We start from the raw sequence: 19,734 nt of genomic DNA, 5'->3' as shown, positions 1-19,734 counted from the left end.
GCATGCGGTTGTTTCCTAGGCAACCGCTCAGCTGGCTCCCGGATATGACGTGGCGCCTGCAGCACGAGGAGACGGGACGCTCGAGTCGGCGGAAGTACAGAGACTGTGTTCACGTGGCTGTGGGTCTCTACATAAGGGGGTAAGTTTGTTCGTTTTTGTATTGTGGTGTGTATTCTGAGGACGGAGCTTGCAGCTCCGAAACGTAAATTGCTTTAATACACTTTCATTGTTGAAAAAAATCTCTGAGTGCTGTCATTGCTGGAAAAAAAAAAAAAATATATATATATATATATATATATATATATATATAAACACTCACTTCTCCAGCGATGCAGAAAAAGTAGACAAGCCAGCACTCACGTGTAGATGAAAGAAAAGCAAGATTTATTCCCTAACCAAACGGCATAGTGAAGTGCGGCAAACACAGCCCGACAGCTGTTTCAACCGACTGGTCTTCCTCAGGGGCTAACCGCACTTTTGTCATAAGCCAGTTCCAAACATTGCCTTTCGGGCTCTCCAGGGCTCCGAGAATATTCACCAAGGTAATGGCGGAGATGATGGTTCTTCTTCGCAAGAAAGGAGTCAGTCATCCCATACTTGGACGATCTCCTCATAAAAATGAGACCCAGGGAGATACTAGTGCAGAACATTGCACTTTCCCTGACTGTACTTCAACAGCACGGTTGGATCATAAACCTTCCAAAATCACAAATGGAACCCACAATGAGGTTATCATTTCTGGGAATGATATTGGACACGGAAGCACAAAGTATTCCTACCAGTGGAAAAGGCTCTGGAGATCCAAAGGATGGTCAGACAAGTTTTAAAACCAGCACGCGTATTGATTCATCAGTGCATCCGCCTGCTGGGGAAGATGGTAGCGGCCTACGAGGCTCTACAATTTGGCCGATTCCATGCCAGGGTGTTCCAATGGGACCTACTGGACAAGTGGTCCGTATCGCACCTACACATGCACCGGAGGATAATCCTGTCAACAAAAGCCAGTATTTCACTCTTGTGGTGGCTTCAAAGTTCTCGCCTCCTGGAGGGACGCAGGTTCGGGATTCAGACTTGGATCCTGGTGACCACAGATGCAAGCCTCTGAGGTTGGGGAGCAGTCACGTAAGGGTAGAGCGTCTACCGGTAAATCCTTTTCTCGTAGTCCGTAGAGGATGCTGGGCGCCTGCCCAGTGCTCATTTCTCCTGCAAATTACGTTTTGTCTTTTTACACAGGTTCACATGTGTTAAGATGTTTTACAGCAGTTGCTGTTACGTTATGCATGCACGTTAGCATGGGTTATGTTAAAGGCCGTGTTAGGCAACATGTTTTTGGTATGGTGGGAGCTGGTGTGAATCTCGCCACTAGTTTAATGTGAATTCTTCTCTCAAAGTTGTCTGTCTCCTCAAGGTACAGTTCCTATACTGAGGTCTGGAGGGGGGGGGGGGGCATAGAGGGAGGAGCCAGTTCACACTGTTGATAAGTCTTAAAGTGCCGAAGGCTCCTGCGGAACCATCTATACCCCATGGTACTAAAATGGACCCCAACATAATCTACAGACTACGAGAAAAGTATTTACCGGTAGGTAATTAAAATCCTATTATATATATATCTATAGCTTTTCTGTTTTGTCTTTCTCTATCTTGTCTCTCAAAATCTTAGATTTCTTAGTGGCTATTATCTCCTTCTCCTATTTTTCTTAATTTGTTTTTTTAAATGTTCTCTAATTGCTGAAATTCTTTATCTTGCTTGTGTTCTTCTAATGCCGAGTGGAGTGACTTGATCTCTGTTTCTAGATTTGTTAATTCTAATTCATGTGTGTTTACAATTAATTGGATGAATTGGGTTGAACAATTATGTAGAATGTTGTTCCACTTTTCCATGAACTGAGGGTCATTGGTATTCTACTGTATGTCAGGGTTTTCTTTCTTTTAAGACCTTTTGGTATAAATTGGTGGTGTAAGTACCAATGTAGTGTCTTTATGTGTTATCTCACCATACCTTAGATTCTCGTTTTGCTAAGCTTTCTAATTTCAAAAAGAAGTCACATAATTTGTCACTGTCATGTGTTGTGGTTGTGTGGTCTAAATCAGTAAACACTAGGTCTGCCCTAGTGGCTCTGTCAGTTCTGAGGTCTAGAATACCCATACGAGTAGACGCTGGATAAGAGGGCTAAAAGGTTTTACGTGTAAATTCATTATATCCTGCACTCAACTTTTCTGGATAAAAGTTTTGGCAGCAGATTGCAATTGAGGCTAAACCCAGGACTTCAGAGGCATAATCTAATTGGGGGGGGGGGGGGGGGGGGGGGGAGTTCAATTGCACCTGAAAAAAAATAAGGTGCTATGGAATTAGTATAATTGACTAATATTTAATTTTATCTCAAAAGTAAAAGATCCTCAGAAGATCTTATTTTTCCTGGTGTTCATTTTTTAATCCACTATATGACTCACCATTAATTTTGAATATAGGATTGGGTAGTTTTCTCATTTCCAACCAATCGTGTCCATAGAGCTATGGTTCATTATGATTATCATTAGTATTAGTATTTTTATTGTATCCTATCACTATTTTTCACAGTAACTATCTGAAATAGGAGGTTACATCAACATGGTTTTTAATGAGGCATATATACAATAGCCGTATGATATTGGATATTAACCCCCCTCCCCCCTGTCTTTTCCCCATCTTATTTTTATCCCCACCTATTCTCTCTCCTCTTCCCTATCATATTACTTGCAATTGATACACCCCCTGTTAACGAACTTGGGGCATAAATAGCCCTCATTAAAGATGGCCGCCACAGACTCCCTGATGAAGGCCCAGATGGGCCGATACGCATAGGAGATTGATACAGACTTCCTTAACATACTCATCATTATAATTCAGCAGAGCTCTGTCAGAGTTTTTCTCAAGTTTTCACAGACCAACAATATACACCGGCTCTAGATTAATCAACACTCGAGAGCCGCGACCACGTGACTGCTAAGCCTGGAACTCGAGAGCCACGACTACGTGACCTCGAGCCCGGAAACCAGGAAGCAGGAACCCGAGCGACAGCAGCAGGACGGACTGTGGAGTGAGGTGGAAGCGGACGCCGGGACACTACTGCTGCTGTAAGGCACTGTAAAAGGGGAGAAACACAGCGGACAGTCCTATATCCAGGTCTTAATACTAGTGGCCGTCCGTGTCGTCGTCCCCCCCCCCCCCCCCCCCCCAGAGATTGGTACCACATCCCGGCGTTCTGATTAACAGAGCGTTTGCACCAAAGCGTCCTCTACTTATTCAGACGCTGGTAGGGAGCGGTCGGTCCGGAGCTCCACTACCTGCCATTTCTGCAGAACATCCCCCTGCACCAGTGGCGGGAACTAGCGAATGGGGGGCCCAGGTGCAACAACATGCTTTGCTCCCCCCCCCCCCCCCCCCCTCCCCATCCAAGTCCACTCCCTCACCCCTGGAGAGGATCTGGTGAGCGGGACCTGCTCAGGGCCAGAGAAATGGATACCTAGCAACAGTGCCGTAACTAGACATTTTAGCACTGTGTGCAATAAACGGCATTGGAGCCCCACCCCAGCATGCAAAACAGGGGCAGTGCGCGCCGTAGGCGTGCAAAAATACATAGGGGCGTGGCTTCGTGGGGTAGGGTTGTGGCCACAAAATAATACCAGTTCATAAAACGGTGCACAGTAGTCTCCATTATTCAAATTATGCCGCACAGTAGCACCACTACACCAGGTAGAGACCCTTTTACACCTTACGGCGGACAGATTCCCCTTTTTACACATTACGGCAGACAGCATCCCCTTTTTACACATTACGGCAGACAGCGTCTCCCTTATTACACATAACGGCAGACAGCTTGCCCTTTTTACACATTACGGTAGACAGCTTGCCCTTTTTACACATTACGGTAGACAGCGTGCACTTTTTACACATTATGGCAGACAGCGTGCCCTTTTTACACATTATGGCAGACAGCGTACCCTTTTTACACATTACGGCAGACAGTGTGCCCTTTTTACACAGTACGGCAGACAGTGTGCCCTTTTTACACAGTACGGCAGACAGTGTGCCCTTTTTACACAGTACGGCAGACAGTGTGCCCTTTTTACACAGTACGGCAGACAGTGTGCCCTTTTTACACAGTACGGCAGACAGTGTGCCCTTTTTACACAGTACTGCAGACAGCGTGCCCATTTTACACAGTACTGCAGACAGCGTGCCCATTTTACACATCACGGCATGCAGATTCCCCCTTTTTACAGATCATGTCAGGCAGATTCCCCCTTTTTTGCACATTACGGCAGACGAAAGAAAGATGGATAGATTCTTACCCTCGCCGCTGGCTCAGGCTCCTTTGTGCAGCTTCTGGCAGAGATCCCGGGCAGGAGAGAAGGAGGTGAAGGAGGGAGCTGCAGCAGCGCTGTGTTATTGGTGGAGGCGCTGCTGCTGCTGTCCCTCTGCTTCACTATAGGCTGTTCTCTGCCGCTGTGAATGCTGCGATGCGCTTCACAGCGGCGGAAGACAGCCTACAGTGAAGCAGAGGGACAGCAGCGCCTCAACCAATGAAACAGCGCTGCTGTGGCTCCCTCCTCCACCTCCCTCCTCCTCCTTCGACCCCCCCCCCCCCGTGCTGCTGCGCTGTTCTTCTCTCCAGTCCGGGCGGTTGCACACAGCGGCATGTAATGAGTCAGTTTGACTGATTACATGCTTTGGGCCCCTGGACAGAGGCGGGCCCCAGTAGTTCCGCCTCTGCCCTGCACATCCACCAAGGGGTACCCTGTTCACTCCACTCATAATTTACCATCTATCCCCGGAGATTTTTTTTTTTTCTTTTCTTTTTTCTTTTCTGCATTTTCTCACTCGTCTGGAATTCTGCTGACTACGTATTATAGATATTGAACTATACAACCTATTAGTGTACATCAGCGAGGTGGGACGCCACGCTCCGGTGCACTAACTCATGGACTAACATCCTATTTAACATTACTTTCTCTGACGTCCTAGTGGATGCTGGGACTCCGTAAGGACCATGGGGAATAGCGGCTCCGCAGGAGACAGGGCACAAAATAAAAGCTTAAGGATCAGGTGGTGTGCACTGGCTCCTCCCCCTATGACCCTCCTCCAAGCCTCAGTTAGATTTTTGTGCCCGGCCGAGAAGGGTGCAATCTAGGTGGCTCTCCTGAGCTGCTTAGAATAAAAGTTTAGTTAGGTTTTTTTTTATTTTCAGTGAGTCCTGCTGGCAACAGGCTCACTGCATCGTGGGACTAAGGGGAGAAGAAACGGACTCACCTGAGTGCAGAGTGGATCGGGTTTCTTAGGCTACTGGACACTAGCTCCAGAGGGACGATCACAGGTTCAGCCTGGATGGGTCACCGGAGCCGCGCCGCCGTCCCCCTTACAGAGCCAGAAGAGACGAAGAGGTCCGGTGAAATCGGCGGCAGAAGACATCCTGTCTTCAGACTAAGGTAGCGCACAGCACCGCAGCTGTGCGCCATTGCTCTCAGCACACTTCACACTCCGGTCACTGAGGGTGCAGGGCGCTGGGGGGGGAGCGCCCTGAGACGCAATATAACAGAATACCTTAGGTGGCAAAACAGAATACATCACATATAGCTCCTGGGCTATATGGATGTATTTTAATCCCCTGCCATTTTACACAAAAAAGCGGGAGATAAGGACGTCGTGAAGGGGCGGAGCCTATCTCCTCAGCACACAAGCGCCATTTTCCCTCACAGCTCCGCTGGAAGGACGGCTCCCTGACTCTCCCCTGCAGTCCTGCTTCAGAATCAGGGTAAAAAAGAGAAGGGGGGGCACGTTTGGCAGCAAATAAATATATTAACAGCAGCTATAAGGGAGTAACACTTATATAAGGTTATCCCTGTATATATATATAGCGCTGGGTGTGTGCTGGCAGACTCTCCCTCTGTCTCTCCAAAGGGCTAAGTGGGGTCCTGTCCTCTATCAGAGCATTCCCGGTGTGTGTGCTGTGTGTCGGTACGCGTGTGTCGACATGTATGAGGAGGAAAATGATGTGGAGGCGGAGCAGTTGCCTGTGTTGGTGATGTCACCCCCTAGGGAGTCGACACCTGACTGGATGATTGTATTTAAACAATTAAGTGATAATGTCAGCAATTTGCAAAAAACTGTTGACGACATGAGACAGCCGGCAAATCAATTAATGCCTGTCCAGGCGTCTCAAACACCGTCAGGGGCGCTAAAACGCCCGTTACCTCAGTGGGTCGACACAGACCCTGACACAGATACTGAGTCTAGTGTCGACGGTGACGAGACAAACGTAATGTCCAGTAGGGCCACACGTTACATGATCACGGCAATGAAAGAGGCATTGAACCTTTCTGACACTACAAGTACCACAAAGAAGGGTATTATGTGGGGTGAGAAAAAACTACCAATATTTTTTCCTGAGTCAGAGGAAATAAATGAGGTGTGTGAAAAAGCGTGGGTTTCCCCCGATAAAAAACAGCTAATTTCTAAAAAATTATTAGCATTATATCCTTTCCCGCCAGAGGTTAGGGCGCGTTGGGAAACACCCCCTAGGGTAGATAAGGCGCTCACACGTTTATCAAAACAAGTAGCGTTACCGTCTCCTGATACGGCTACCCTCAAAGAACCAGCTGATAGAAGGCTGGAAAATATCCTAAAAAGTATATACACACATACTGGTGTTATACTGCGACCAGCAATCGCCTCAGCCTGGATGTGCAGTGCTGGAGTCGCATGGTCGGATTCCCTGACCGAGAATATTGATACCCTGGATAGGGACAATATTTTGTTAACTATAGAACATTTAAAGGATGCATTACTATATATGCGTGATGCACAGAGGGATATTTGCACCCTGGCATCAGGAGTAAGTGCTATGTCCATCTCTGCCAGAAGAGCGTTATGGACGCGACAGTGGTCAGGGGATGCGGATTCCAAACGGCACATGGAAGTATTGCCGTATAAAGGGGAGGAGTTATTTGGGGCTGGTCTATCGGACCTGGTGGCCACGGCAACGGCTGGAAAATCCACCTTTTTACCCCAGGTCACTCCACATCAGCAGAAAAAGACACCGTCTTTTCAAACTCAGTCCTTTCGTTCCCATAAGTACAAGCGAGCAAAAGGCCACTCCTTTCTGCCCCGGGGCAGAGGAAGGGGAAAAAGACTGCACCATGCAGCCGCTTCCCAGGAGCAGAAGCCCTCCCCTGCTTCTGCCAAGTCTTCAGCATGACGCTGGGGCTTTACAAGCAGACTCAGATATGGTGGGGGCCCGTCTCAAGAATTTCAACGCGCAGTGGGCTCACTCGCAAGTGGATCCCTGGATTCTACAGGTAGTATCGCAGGGGTACAAACTGGAATTCGAGGCGTTTCCCCCTCATCGGTTCCTGAAGTCTGCTTTACCAAAGTCTCCCTCCGACAGGGAGGCAGTTTTGGAAGCCATTCACAAGCTGTATTCCCAGCAGGTGATAATCAAGGTACCCCTCCTGCAACAGGGAAAGGGGTATTATTCCACGCTGTTTGTGGTACCGAAGCCGGACGGCTCGGTGAGACCAATTTTAAATCTGAAATCCTTGAACACTTACATAAAAAGGTTCAAATTCAAGATGGAGTCACTCAGAGCAGTGATAGCGAACCTGGAAGAAGGGGACTATATGGTGTCTCTGGACATCAAAGATGCTTATCTCCACGTCCCAATATACCCTTCTCACCAAGGGTACCTCAGGTTTGTAGTACAAAACTGTCATTATCAGTTTCAGACGCTGCCGTTTGGATTGTCCACGGCACCTCGGGTCTTTACCAAGGTAATGGCCGAAATGATGATTCTTCTACGAAGAAAAGGCATTTTAATTATCCCTTACTTGGACGATCTCCTGATAAGGGCAAGATCCAGGGAACAGTTAGAAGTCGGAGTAGCACTATCTCAGGTAGTGTTACGTCAGCACGGGTGGATTCTAAATATTCCAAAATCGCAGCTGATTCCAACGACACGTCTACTGTTCCTAGGAATGATTCTGGACACAGTCCAGAAGAAGGTGTTTCTCCCGGAGGAGAAGGCCAGGGAGTTATCCGAGCTAGTCAGGAACCTCCTAAGACCAGGACAGGTCTCAGTGCATCAGTGCACGAGGGTCCTGGGAAAAATGGTGGCTTCTTACGAAGCGATTCCGTTCGGAAGATTCCATGCAAGAACGTTTCAGTGGGATCTACTGGACAAATGGTCCGGATCGCATCTGCAGATGCATCAGCGGATAACCCTGTCGCCAAGGACAAGGGTGTCTCTCCTGTGGTGGCTGCAGAGTGCTCATCTACTAGAGGGCCGCAGATTTGGCATTCAGGATTGGATCCTGGTAACCACGGATGCCAGCCTGAGAGGCTGGGGAGCAGTCACACAGGGAAGGAATTTCCAGGGCTTGTGGTCAAGCATGGAAACATCTCTTCATATAAACATTCTGGAACTAAGGGCCATTTACAATGCCCTAAGTCAAGCAAAACCTCTGCTTCAGGGTCAGGCGGTGTTGATCCAATCGGACAACATCACGTCAGTCGCCCACGTAAACAGACAGGGCGGCACGAGAAGCAGGAGGGCAATAGCAGAAGCTGCAAGGATTCTTCGCTGGGCGGAAAATCATGTGATAGCACTGTCAGCAGTGTTCATTCCGGGAGTGGACAACTGGGAAGCAGACTTCCTCAGCAGACACGACCTTCACCCGGGAGAGTGGGGACTTCACCCAGAAGTCTTCCACCTGATTGTAAACCGTTGGGAAAAACCAAAGGTGGACATGATGGCGTCACGTCTAAACAAAAAACTGGACAGATATTGCGCCAGGTCAAGGGACCCTCAGGCAATAGCAGTGGACGCTCTGGTAACGCCGTGGGTGTACCAGTCAGTGTATGTGTTCCCTCCTCTGCCTCTCATACCAAAAGTACTGAGAATCATAAGAAGGAGAGGAGTAAGAACTATACTCGTGGTTCCGGATTGGCCAAGAAGGACTTGGTACCCGGAACTTCAAGAGATGCTCACGGACGAACCGTGGCCTCTACCTCTAAGAAAGGACCTGCTACTGCAGGGGCCTTGTCTGTTCCAAGACTTACCGCGGCTGCGTTTGACGGCATGGCGGTTGAACGCCGGATCCTGAGGGAAAAAGGCATTCCAGAAGAAGTCATCCCTACTCTGGTCAAAGCCAGGAAGGACGTAACCGCAAAACATTATCACCGCATTTGGCGTAAATATGTTGCGTGGTGTGAGGCCAAGAAGGCCCCTACAGAGGAATTTCAACTGGGTCGTTTCCTTCATTTCCTGCAAACAGGACTGTCTATGGGCCTAAAATTGGGGTCCATTAAGGTTCAAATTTCGGCCCTGTCGATTTTCTTCCAGAAAGAACTGGCTTCAGTACCTGAAGTTCAGACTTTTGTAAAAGGGGTGCTGCACATACAGCCTCCTTTTGTGCCTCCAGTGGCACCTTGGGATCTCAATGTTGTGTTGAGTTTTCTAAAGTCACATTGGTTTGAACCACTTTCCACTGTGGACTTAAAATATCTCACATGGAAGGTGTCGATGCTGTTAGCCTTGGCTTCAGCCAGGCGTGTGTCAGAATTGGCGGCTTTATCATATAAAAGCCCTTACTTAATTTTTCATTCTGACAGGGCGGAATTGAGGACTCGTCCTCAATTTCTACCTAAGGTGGTTTCTGCATTTCACATGAACCAACCTATTGTGGTACCTGCGGCTACCAGGGACTTAGAGGACTCTAAGTTGCTTGACGTTGTCAGGGCCTTGAAAATATATGTTTCCAGGACGGCTGGAGTCAGAAAATCTGACTCGCTGTTTATCCTGTATGCACCCAACAAGCTGGGTGCTCCTGCTTCAAAGCAGACGATTGCTCGTTGGATTTGTAGTACAATTCAGCTTGCACATTCTGTGGCAGGATTGCCACAACCAAAATCAGTAAAAGCCCATTCCACAAGGAAAGTGGGCTCATCTTGGGCGGCTGCCCGAGGGGTCTCGGCTTTACAACTTTGCCGAGCAGCTACTTGGTCAGGGGCAAACACGTTTGCTAAATTCTACAAATTTGATACCCTGGCTGAGGAGGACCTGGAGTTCTCTCATTCGGTGCTGCAGAGTCATCCGCACTCTCCCGCCCGTTTGGGAGCTTTGGTATAATCCCCATGGTCCTTACGGAGTCCCAGCATCCACTAGGACGTCAGAGAAAATAAGATTTTACTTACCGATAAATCTATTTCTCGTAGTCCGTAGTGGATGCTGGGCGCCCATCCCTAGTGCGGATTGTCTGCAATACTTGTATATAGTTATTGTTACAAAAATTCGGGTTATTATTGTTGTGAGCCATCTTTTCAGAGGCTCCTTTGCGTTTATCATGCTGTTAACTGGGTTCAGATCACGAGTTGTACGGTGTGATTGGTGTGGCTGGTATGAGTCTTACCCGGGATTCAATATCCTTCCTTATTATGTACGCTCGTCCGGGCACAGTATCCTAACTGAGGCTTGGAGGAGGGTCATAGGGGGAGGAGCCAGTGCACACCACCTGATCCTTAAGCTTTTATTTTGTGCCCTGTCTCCTGCGGAGCCGCTATTCCCCATGGTCCTTACGGAGTCCCAGCATCCACTACGGACTACGAGAAATAGATTTATCGGTAAGTAAAATCTTATTATTATTTTTTCTTATTTCCATCCTTGTCATGATATTTTATGTGTAATTTACTTGTGACTGAACAAGTATACTTATATTATAAATAACTTTTGTGATCAAATTAAATATCATTCAAGTATACCACTTCCTTAGCACCTTATTTTTACTGGCGCAATTGCAAAACTTCCCAATTTGATAATTATGCCCCTGAGGTCCTGGGTTTAGCCTCAATTGCATTCTGCTGCCAAAATGTTTATCCAGAAAATTTGAGTGCAGGATATAATTGATTTTACATGGAAATCATATAAAGAAGTTTCTTAATGGAGAATTAAATCACTTGTGATAACACACCTCACTTACACTCTTAAAAGTGTTAGAAAACACATCAAGGTTTCTTTAAACAGGTGTTATATCGTGCATACCACTACTCACGATAAATGGTGCGCTGTTCCTCTAGTAGCTGTTTCTTTGACGCAACCAATTTTCTTATGCTGTGTGGTTAAAAAAGATTTCTTCTTCAGGGTCCATGGTCTACACAAGGTTAACTTATATGCTTGGTGTAAACTAGGATTCAGGCACTGAACAGCAAAGCTTTAAGCCTTCCAGGATGTACTGGGTTCCTCTCCCCCTCCATACCGTGCCTACAGCTCAGACTATTGCGTGATCTTGGGCTTCACTAGACCACCACTGCATACTTTACAGGCGCTAAGAGATGTTTTTATACTGGCCAGGGAACCAGTAGTAAATGTCAGCAAGGGGAGGCAGCATTTCCTCGGTGGCCCCTCCCCCAGCCCAGGGCGCCATTCCGCAAAGGTTTTCCCACCCTGTGCTGCTCCTCCTTCACCATCCTTTATCACAGAGATGCTGGGCAGCCATTACAGAAGCTCTGCAGGTCTCTGAGAATGTTGGGTTTGGTCTCCCTGTTTACCTCCTCCTTGGAGTCAGGTTATACACAGTGCTGCTTCCTACCAGCTGTAATAACTGGATAGTTGATATTGGTGCCCACTGCAGTTAAATTTTATTTCTGCAGTGTATGTGACTTATGTTAGTTCTGCTTTCTATACTTATCTTTCTGTACATTATACTGCTTTCCCTATACCTTTGTTTATACAGTGACCCTTAGATACTGGTGTGTACAGGGTTACTTTGCCCACATTGCAAGTTATTGTATTGGTGCAAGCTTATTGTCACATACTGTTCTCAGTTACACACTGCATAGTACCATAGTGTGTGTGTGTGTGTGTGTGTGTGTGTGTGTGTGTGTGTGCTCTCCTTGCAGTTATGTCTAACTATGGCAAGGCATCTAAACAGACTGAGGCTCCTACTGTAGTGTCATGTAAGACTTGTGTTACAGAGGTTTTACCTCAAGGATTCATTACAAGATGGTAAGTGCACCTTTTTTTGTATCACTGGGCCCACCAGCACAGGAACCTCCTTGGGCCTCATTTTCTAACATGCGGTCTAAACTCACTGATTATATCACAACCCTACCTGTGACTCCCCCTATGCATCTCCCACAGCAATTTCAGCCTGTTTACCAGCATATAAGTCTCACCTGTCCCTCCTCCATGGTTGGACATGTGGGTTATATTGTTACTGTGCATGGTAAATACTGTCTGCTTTATTTTGACACTGAAATTTAGATTTCAGTTTGAACACACCCCACCCAAATTTAAATAGTTTTGCTCATTAGTGTGATTTTTTTGGTTTGCTAACAACTCTGAATAATGTCACTGCTTTAGTTAGGGTGGTTAAGTTCTCAATTCAGCTAGAAGATACTGAACCAACCCCAAAATCTGAAGATCCTCTATGTAAACGCCAAAAAGTAGTAGTGGCTGAGTTTCTACACTAACTAGTTTATCTAATGCCATTAACGAAGCATGGAAAACTCCTAGCAAGAAATTTACTGTACCTACGACTGATATACCTACTGTGGATTCTCATGTGACACATTTGATTAAAATTTCCATTCTTCCTATTGCAACAGCGTCCTTTAAGGAGTCTCACAGCTTCATCTGTTGCATTTCATAATATATTACAGGGCCGGGTAACACTACCTGCACCTACTGCCACTAAGCGTGCTGTGCCATCTTCACAGTCTACGCTACTCTCCGATTTGGAGGAATCTTTTAAAATATTTAAAAGGGAAGTAAATCTGAACCGGGTAGTTATAGACCAGTTAGTCTAACATCTATAGTGGGGAAAATACTGGAAAGTACAGTATTTTAAGGGATGATAAACAGGAGTTTCTTGAAACCAATAAGGTTATTAATAGGAACCAACATGGATTTGTGAAGGATAGATCATGCCAAACCAATTTAATAGGCTTTTCTGAAACGGCTAGTGCGAACCTAGATCAGGGTACAGAGGTGGATGTAATCTTTTTAGACTTTGCTAAAGCATTTGATACATTACCTCACATGAGGCTATCTATAAATTGAGAACTTGGGCTAGCGAGCACAATATGCACTTGGGTTAGAAACCGGTTGTATAAAAGGGATCAGCGAGTGGTGGTATAAATGGAACTTTTTCAAAATGTACTGAAGTGGTGTGCCACAAGGGTCTGTACTTGGACCACTATTGGTCAACATTTTCATAAATGATCTTGAAGTAGGTCTAGAGAGCATGGTGTCAATTTTTGCAGACGATACCAAACTGTGTAATGTTATAAATTCTGAGGGGGATGCCGAGTCTTACTTAAACTGGAAGCATGGGCATCAAAATGGAAAATGAGGTTCAATATAGACAAATGTAAGGTAATGCACTTAAGTAGCAAGAACAAATATACTACCTACACACTAAATGGGGAAAACGTAGGGGATTCGGCTTTAGTAAAAATAGGAGATTTATGGTAAGAACTTACCCTTGTTAAATCTCTTTCTGCAAGGTACAATGGATTCCACAGGGAATAACATTTGGGGGGGGGGGCAGGGGTGTAGAGTAGGGTCTTGATCCGAGGCACCAACAGGCTAAAAGCTTTGACTGTTCCCAAGATGCTCAGCGCCACCTCCTCTATAACCCCGCCTCAGTGCACAGGAGCTCAGTTTCGTTAACCAGTCCAATGCAGTAGCAAGCAAAAGAGACGACAGCCGTTAGTAGCCGCGTACACCACATTCTCACGACAGGAGAAGGTATCAGCGGCTAATGCCATACCAACCCAAAGAAGCTAAGTGCATCAGGCTGGGCACCCTGTGGAATCCAGTGTACCTCGCAGAAAGAGGTAAGTTCTTACCATAAATCTCCTCTTCTGCAACGGGGTACACTGGTATTCCACAGGGAATAACATCAGGGATGTCCTAAAGCAGTTCCTTATGGGAGGGGACGCAGTGCAGTGGGCACTAGAACCCAGCGTCCAAAGGAAGCATCCTGGGAGGCGGAAGTATCGAAGGCCTAGAACCTTATGAACGTGTTCACTGAGGACCACGTAGCCACCTTGCACAATTGTTCAAGGGTCGCACCACGGCGGGCCGCCCAAGAAGGTCCAACAGACCGAGTAGAATGGGTTTTGATGGTAGCAGAAGCTGGATGGCCAGCCTGTACATAATCATGTGCAATCACCATTCTAATCCATCTGGCCAAGGTCTGCTTGTTAGCAGCCCAGCCACATTTTTGAAAACCAAACAGTACAAAGAGAGAATCAGACTTCCTAACGGAGGCTTCCACTTCACAAAGACCGTTCTTTGGAGGATAAATCCGGAGAGACAAAGGCCGGAACCACAATCTCTTGGTTAAGGTGGAAAGAAGACACCACCTTAGGTAGATAACCAGGGTACGTTCGAAGACCCGCCCGGTAACGGTGAAAAATCAGATAGGGGGACCTACAAGACAAGGCACCCAAATCTGATACCCGTCTAGCAGAGGCAATAGCCAGCAGAAACAAGACCTTGAGGGAAAGCCACTTAAGGTCCGCAGATTCAAGAGGTTCAAATGGAGACTCTTGCAAAGCCTCCAGAACCACCGACAATCCCAAGGAGCCACAGGTGGGACATAGGGAGGTTGAATCCGTAAAACACCCTGAGTGAAGTTATTAACATCCGGCAGAGTCGCGGTTTTTCTCTGAAACCATACCGATAAGGCAGAAATATGAACCTTGAGGGGAGGCCAGCCGAAGGCCCCTGTTGTAGGAAGGCCAAAAGTTTGGCCGTACTAAACTTGTAAACGTCATGATTGTTAGATGCGCACCAAGCAAAGTAAGAAATCCAGACCCTATGGTAAATCCGAGCAGAAGCCGGCTTATGGGCCTTCAACATAGTTTGAATGACCGCCTCAGAAAATCCTTTGACCCTCAGTACGGAAGCTTCAAGAGCCACGCCGTCAAAGCCATTTTGGCCAAATCCTGGTAAACGCAAGGGCCCTGAACGAGGAGGTCTGGTCGTTGAGCATCCTCTTCTGCTTCCGCTAGTGGGAGAACCTGTAGATCTGAGAACCAATGCCGTCTGGGCCACGCTGGAGCTATTAGAAGAAGGATTCCTCCTTCTTGCTTGAACTTCCTCACTACTCTGGGCAGGAGTGACACCGGAGGGAACACGCACGGCAGCCGAAAGTTCCATGGAATTGCCAGTGTATCCACGAACGCCGCTTGAGGATCCCTTGTTTTTGCTCCGAAAACTGGAACCGTGTGATTGTGTCGAGACGCCATCAGGTCTACATCTGGAAGGCCCCACTTGTCCACTAGGAGTTGAAATACTTCTGGATGAAGGCTCCACTCTCCGGCGTGTACGTCCTGACGACTGAGGAAGTCCGCTTCCCAGTTGAGGACCCCCGGAATGAACACTGCCGATATGGCTAGCAGATGGTGTTCCGCCCATTGAATAATCTTTGACTCTTCCAACATTGCCATGCGGCTTCGAGTGCCCCCTTATTGATTTATGTACGCCACCATGGTGGCGTTGTCTGACTGTACTTGAACAGGCCTGTTCAGTACCAGATGCCGGGCCAGTTTCAGAGCATAGAACACTGCCCACAATTCCAGAATTTTTATCGGGAGAAGAGACTACTCCCTAGTCCACCGACCCTGAAGAGAGTGTTGCTCCAACACCGCACCCCAACCTCTCAGACTGGCATCCGTTGTCAGAAGGACCCAGTTGGAGATCCAGAAGGGACGACCCCTGCTCAATCGATGGTCCTGCAGCCACCAGGTCGATGACAGACTGACCTCCGGAGACAAGGAGATCATGTGAGACCTGATCCGGTGAGGCAGGCCGTCCCACTTGGCAAGAATCAGTTTTTGCAGAGGGCGGGAATGAAACTGAGCATACTCCACCATGTCGAAAGCAGACACCGTGAGGCCTAGTATTTGCATCGCCGAGTGTATCGACACACTCTGACAAGAGAGAAAGCAACGTATCTTGTCTTGAAGCTTCAGGCCTTTCTCCTGTGACAAAAACAACCTCTGGTTGTATGTGTCCATCAACTCTCTCAGATGCACCATGCTCTAGCCAGGGACAAGGGATGATTTCTTCCAGTTGATGAGCCACCCATGGGCTTGCAGAAACTGGACCGTCAGATCCAAATGACGGAGGAGAATTTCTGGGGAATTGGCCAGGATCAGCAGATCGTCCAGATACGGCAGGATCCGGATACCCTGATGGCGGAGAGAAGCCGTCATAATTTCCATGACCTTGGTGAAAATTTGCGGAGCCGGTCAAACCAAACGGTAAGGCCCGGAATTGATAATGGAGATTGCCAATAGGAAATCGCAGGCATTGCTGATGTGACATGGCAGTAGGGATATGCAGGGTAAGCATCCTGAATATCCAGGGATACCATATAGTCCCATGGTTCCAAAGCCAAGACAATAGAGCGAAGGGTCTCCATACGAAACTTGGAGACCCTCACAAACTTGTTCAAAGAGAATGGGCCGGGAGGAACCATTTGGTTTGGGGACTAGGAACAGCGTTGAGTAGTACCCCCTGCCCCTCTGAGCCAGAGGCACCGGTACTACCGCTCCGGTTTCCGGGAGGGATTGTACCACTAAACGGAGAGTTGTTGCCTTCACCTGATCCGAAAGGATGTCCGTCAGGCAACAGCAAGAAGGTCAACGTGTCTTGAAGAATATAGCTTATCCGTGAGTGACGACTTCCCGCACCCAAGCGTCTGAAGTGGTCTTCAACCATACCTGGGTGAACTGTAGAAGTCTGCCTCCCACCCTGGGATCCCCCAGGGGGGGGGGGGCCCGCCCTGTCATGCTGAAGGCTTGTCAGATTTGGAAGTCGGCTGACAGGCAGCCCAGGCATGTTTAGGCTTGGGCTTGGTGGTTTTGGAAGTGCGAGACTGTTTCAGGTACGCCTGACTCTTTGCATTATTCGGAGGGCGAAAGGAACGAAAGGAAGTACTCTTAGCCTTCGGGGCCGAAGGAGTAGTACTAGGTAGACATGCAGTCTTAGCAGACGCTAAGTCAGCGACAATCTTGTTGAGATCCTTACCAAAGAGGATGTTTCCTTTAACTGAGAGCACTTCCAGTGTTTTCTTAGAGTCCAAGTCCACTGACCAGGACCGCAATCAGAATACGGCGAGACAAAATGAATGTCATAGCAGCCTTGGCCGCCAGAACACCTGCATCTGAAGCTGCTTCTTTAATGTAATGAGATGCCGGGACAATATAAGAGAGACCTTGTCTGGCATGTTCAGAAAAATTGGACGAAAACTCAGCCTCTATTTCCTGAACCCACGCCTCAATAGTGTCACAACTGAGGGCCTGAGCTGACGGGAGGCAGCCTCAGTTGTAGGGGCTGAGGTGTAGTGAAACCTGGGAGGTTGTATCAGACCCCTGGACATGTAAGTTACACATAGAGAGATTGCCCAAAGGCGTGACCACGACAACCAAGATAAAAGTCAATGATGTTTATTTGACAAACTCCATGCAACACAGCAGTAATAAAAGAGAATTGTAAAATCAGCAGTAATATAACACAGTTCCTGGGTACTACAGGATGGCAATGGCCAAAGGGCTCTGGTAGTATGGGTACAGTTCTTATTGACCTCTAGATGGAAAGTCCTTACCAGGCCCGACTGTAGTAATGGAGATAGCCCAGGATCATACTAGCTGATGTTCCATGGGAAGCTGGGCTGCTGTAGATAAAGTGGCTGCTGTGGGTACTGGTTGGAACCAGACAGATGTAGACACGGAGTGGATACTGGATGGAACCAGCCAAATAATAAATGAAGCTTGAGAGCGATGAAATATAAATGATAAATGAAGCTTGAGAACGGTGAAATATTAGTACCGGTGGTAAATGGAAATCTGCAGAAATGGTACCGGCACTTTAAGAAGAGCTGATCTCTGCTGGAAGCAGGTGAGTCTGTAGCTGGAAACAGATGAGTCCCAGAGGACTGGAGAGTCAGGCTGCACCGCAGATGGTAGACTGGAGCGGGTCTCTTTAGTGGAAGCTTGAAGACGGGAACTGGAACCTGGAAAACAACCACAGGAGAGAGACAACCAAAGCACTGACGCCTTCCTTGTTTAGGCACAGAATACTTATACCTGCAGCAAGGAAAGGATTGGCTAGGCAATTATGCAGATTTCAGTGGAGCAACGGATTGGTGGAAATTGAGCAGGTGACAGAATCCACCATGGCTGAGCCCATGTAGTCACTTGGAGGGAAAGTTGGTTTGGTAATCCATGTGGAAACTTAGCAGCAATGGCGGCGCCGGCCACAACAGACAGGAGACGCCAGACTGATGACTGGACACTAGAACCACGTGGACGACAGCGGAGGCCGCGGCTGACATGAGGCGCCACTCTGATATCCTGTATACTGAAACACAGGAACGGCGGCGGAGGCCGCGGAGGACGGGAGACGCCATTCAGGAAGTAAACATGGCGCCGCTGTGATAGCGTCTCAGGGTGACAGGAGAGGGAAGCAGAATGTGGACATCAGTATCACAGATGAAATCCGGCCCTGGAACACTGAGCCAGCCTCAAGAGACATCTGAAAGGCAAGTAATGGCGTCCAGATACCCGGATCGTGACAAATAGCTTCTGCGGCCCAAGTAGTCGCAATGGTGGGCCTATGTGCAGCCCCTGCAAGGGTATAGATTCCTTTTAAGCAGCCCTCCAAACGCTTATCCGTCGGCTCTTTGAGAGAAGTGACGGTAGTGACAGGCAGAGCAGATGACACCACCAGCGGAGCGATTTGCAAATCCACCGGCGATGGCGTTTCCCAATTTTTACTCAATTCTGCTGCAAGGGGATAGCGGGCTAGCATCTTTTTGTGCGTGGTGAATTTCTTTCCTGACTTATGTCAACCAAATGGTCAGAATGAGGTAAAACCAATTTAGTAACCTTCTGACGTTTGAACCCGTCCGGTTTCTTAGATGTAGTAGCAGGCTCAGGATATTCATCAATCTGAAGAATGGGCCTGATAGCCTCTAAAAGATCAAGAACATCCACCTGTGAAACAGATTCCCCATCAGAAACGTCATGATCAGAGTTTGTGGGGTCAGTATACACGCCATCTTCATCGGAAGAGGTATCCGGAACATGCGTGGACTGAGAGGAAGTAACAGCCCGCTTACAGGACTTCATAGGTTTAGTCTTAGGCGGGCGAAGGTCAGAAATACGTTTATCCAAAGAGTTCTTCAATTGCTGCAACTGAGTGGACAGAGCATCTGTCCATGGCGGATTAACCGCAGGGATCATATAAGGCTGATAAGGCACAGGAGGTCCCATAGGGGGTGCAAGTCTAGTTACCAGCATAGTCCGTAAATTAGACAAGGCAGACCAAGGCGGGCCCTGATGTGCCCCCATTCTTACAAACTGACTGGGGGGGTACAGAACCCCCAAAACCTGAACCCTCTGCAGCCATGTTATCCTCAAATACATCTGGGACATCATAACCGCGCATGGCCGAATCAGCCCCAGAGCCATCGCCCCCTGTAGCTGACATGATATGAAAGCGTAAACCACGGACGACACAGTACAATATTAGCAGATATAATACCTAATACAAATCCCCCCCCCCCCCCCCCCCCGTGTAGTGTGACAGCACAAACAGAGGATTTCTGAGATAAATGCAGTGCCGTAACTAGGCATTTTAGCGCTGTGTGCAAGAAACGACATTGGCGCCCCCCCTTCCCCCCCCA

The 19,734-nt window shown here is 47.8% G+C and overlaps 1 protein-coding gene across 2 annotated transcripts in view; it reads left to right on the top strand.

Moving 5' to 3' along the window:
- LOC134980825 (protein-L-isoaspartate(D-aspartate) O-methyltransferase-like) overlaps positions 1–19,734 on the top strand; it is a 337,346-nt gene that overhangs the window by 235,502 nt on the left and 82,110 nt on the right. The gene's annotated exons all lie outside the window — the stretch shown is intronic.

This window comes from Pseudophryne corroboree, chromosome 12 (assembly GCF_028390025.1).
Source record: "Pseudophryne corroboree isolate aPseCor3 chromosome 12, aPseCor3.hap2, whole genome shotgun sequence".
NCBI classification, from domain to species: domain Eukaryota; kingdom Metazoa; phylum Chordata; class Amphibia; order Anura; family Myobatrachidae; genus Pseudophryne; species Pseudophryne corroboree.
Note: the sequence above shows the minus strand (reverse complement) of the source record. Positions and strands in the feature narration are given on the sequence as shown.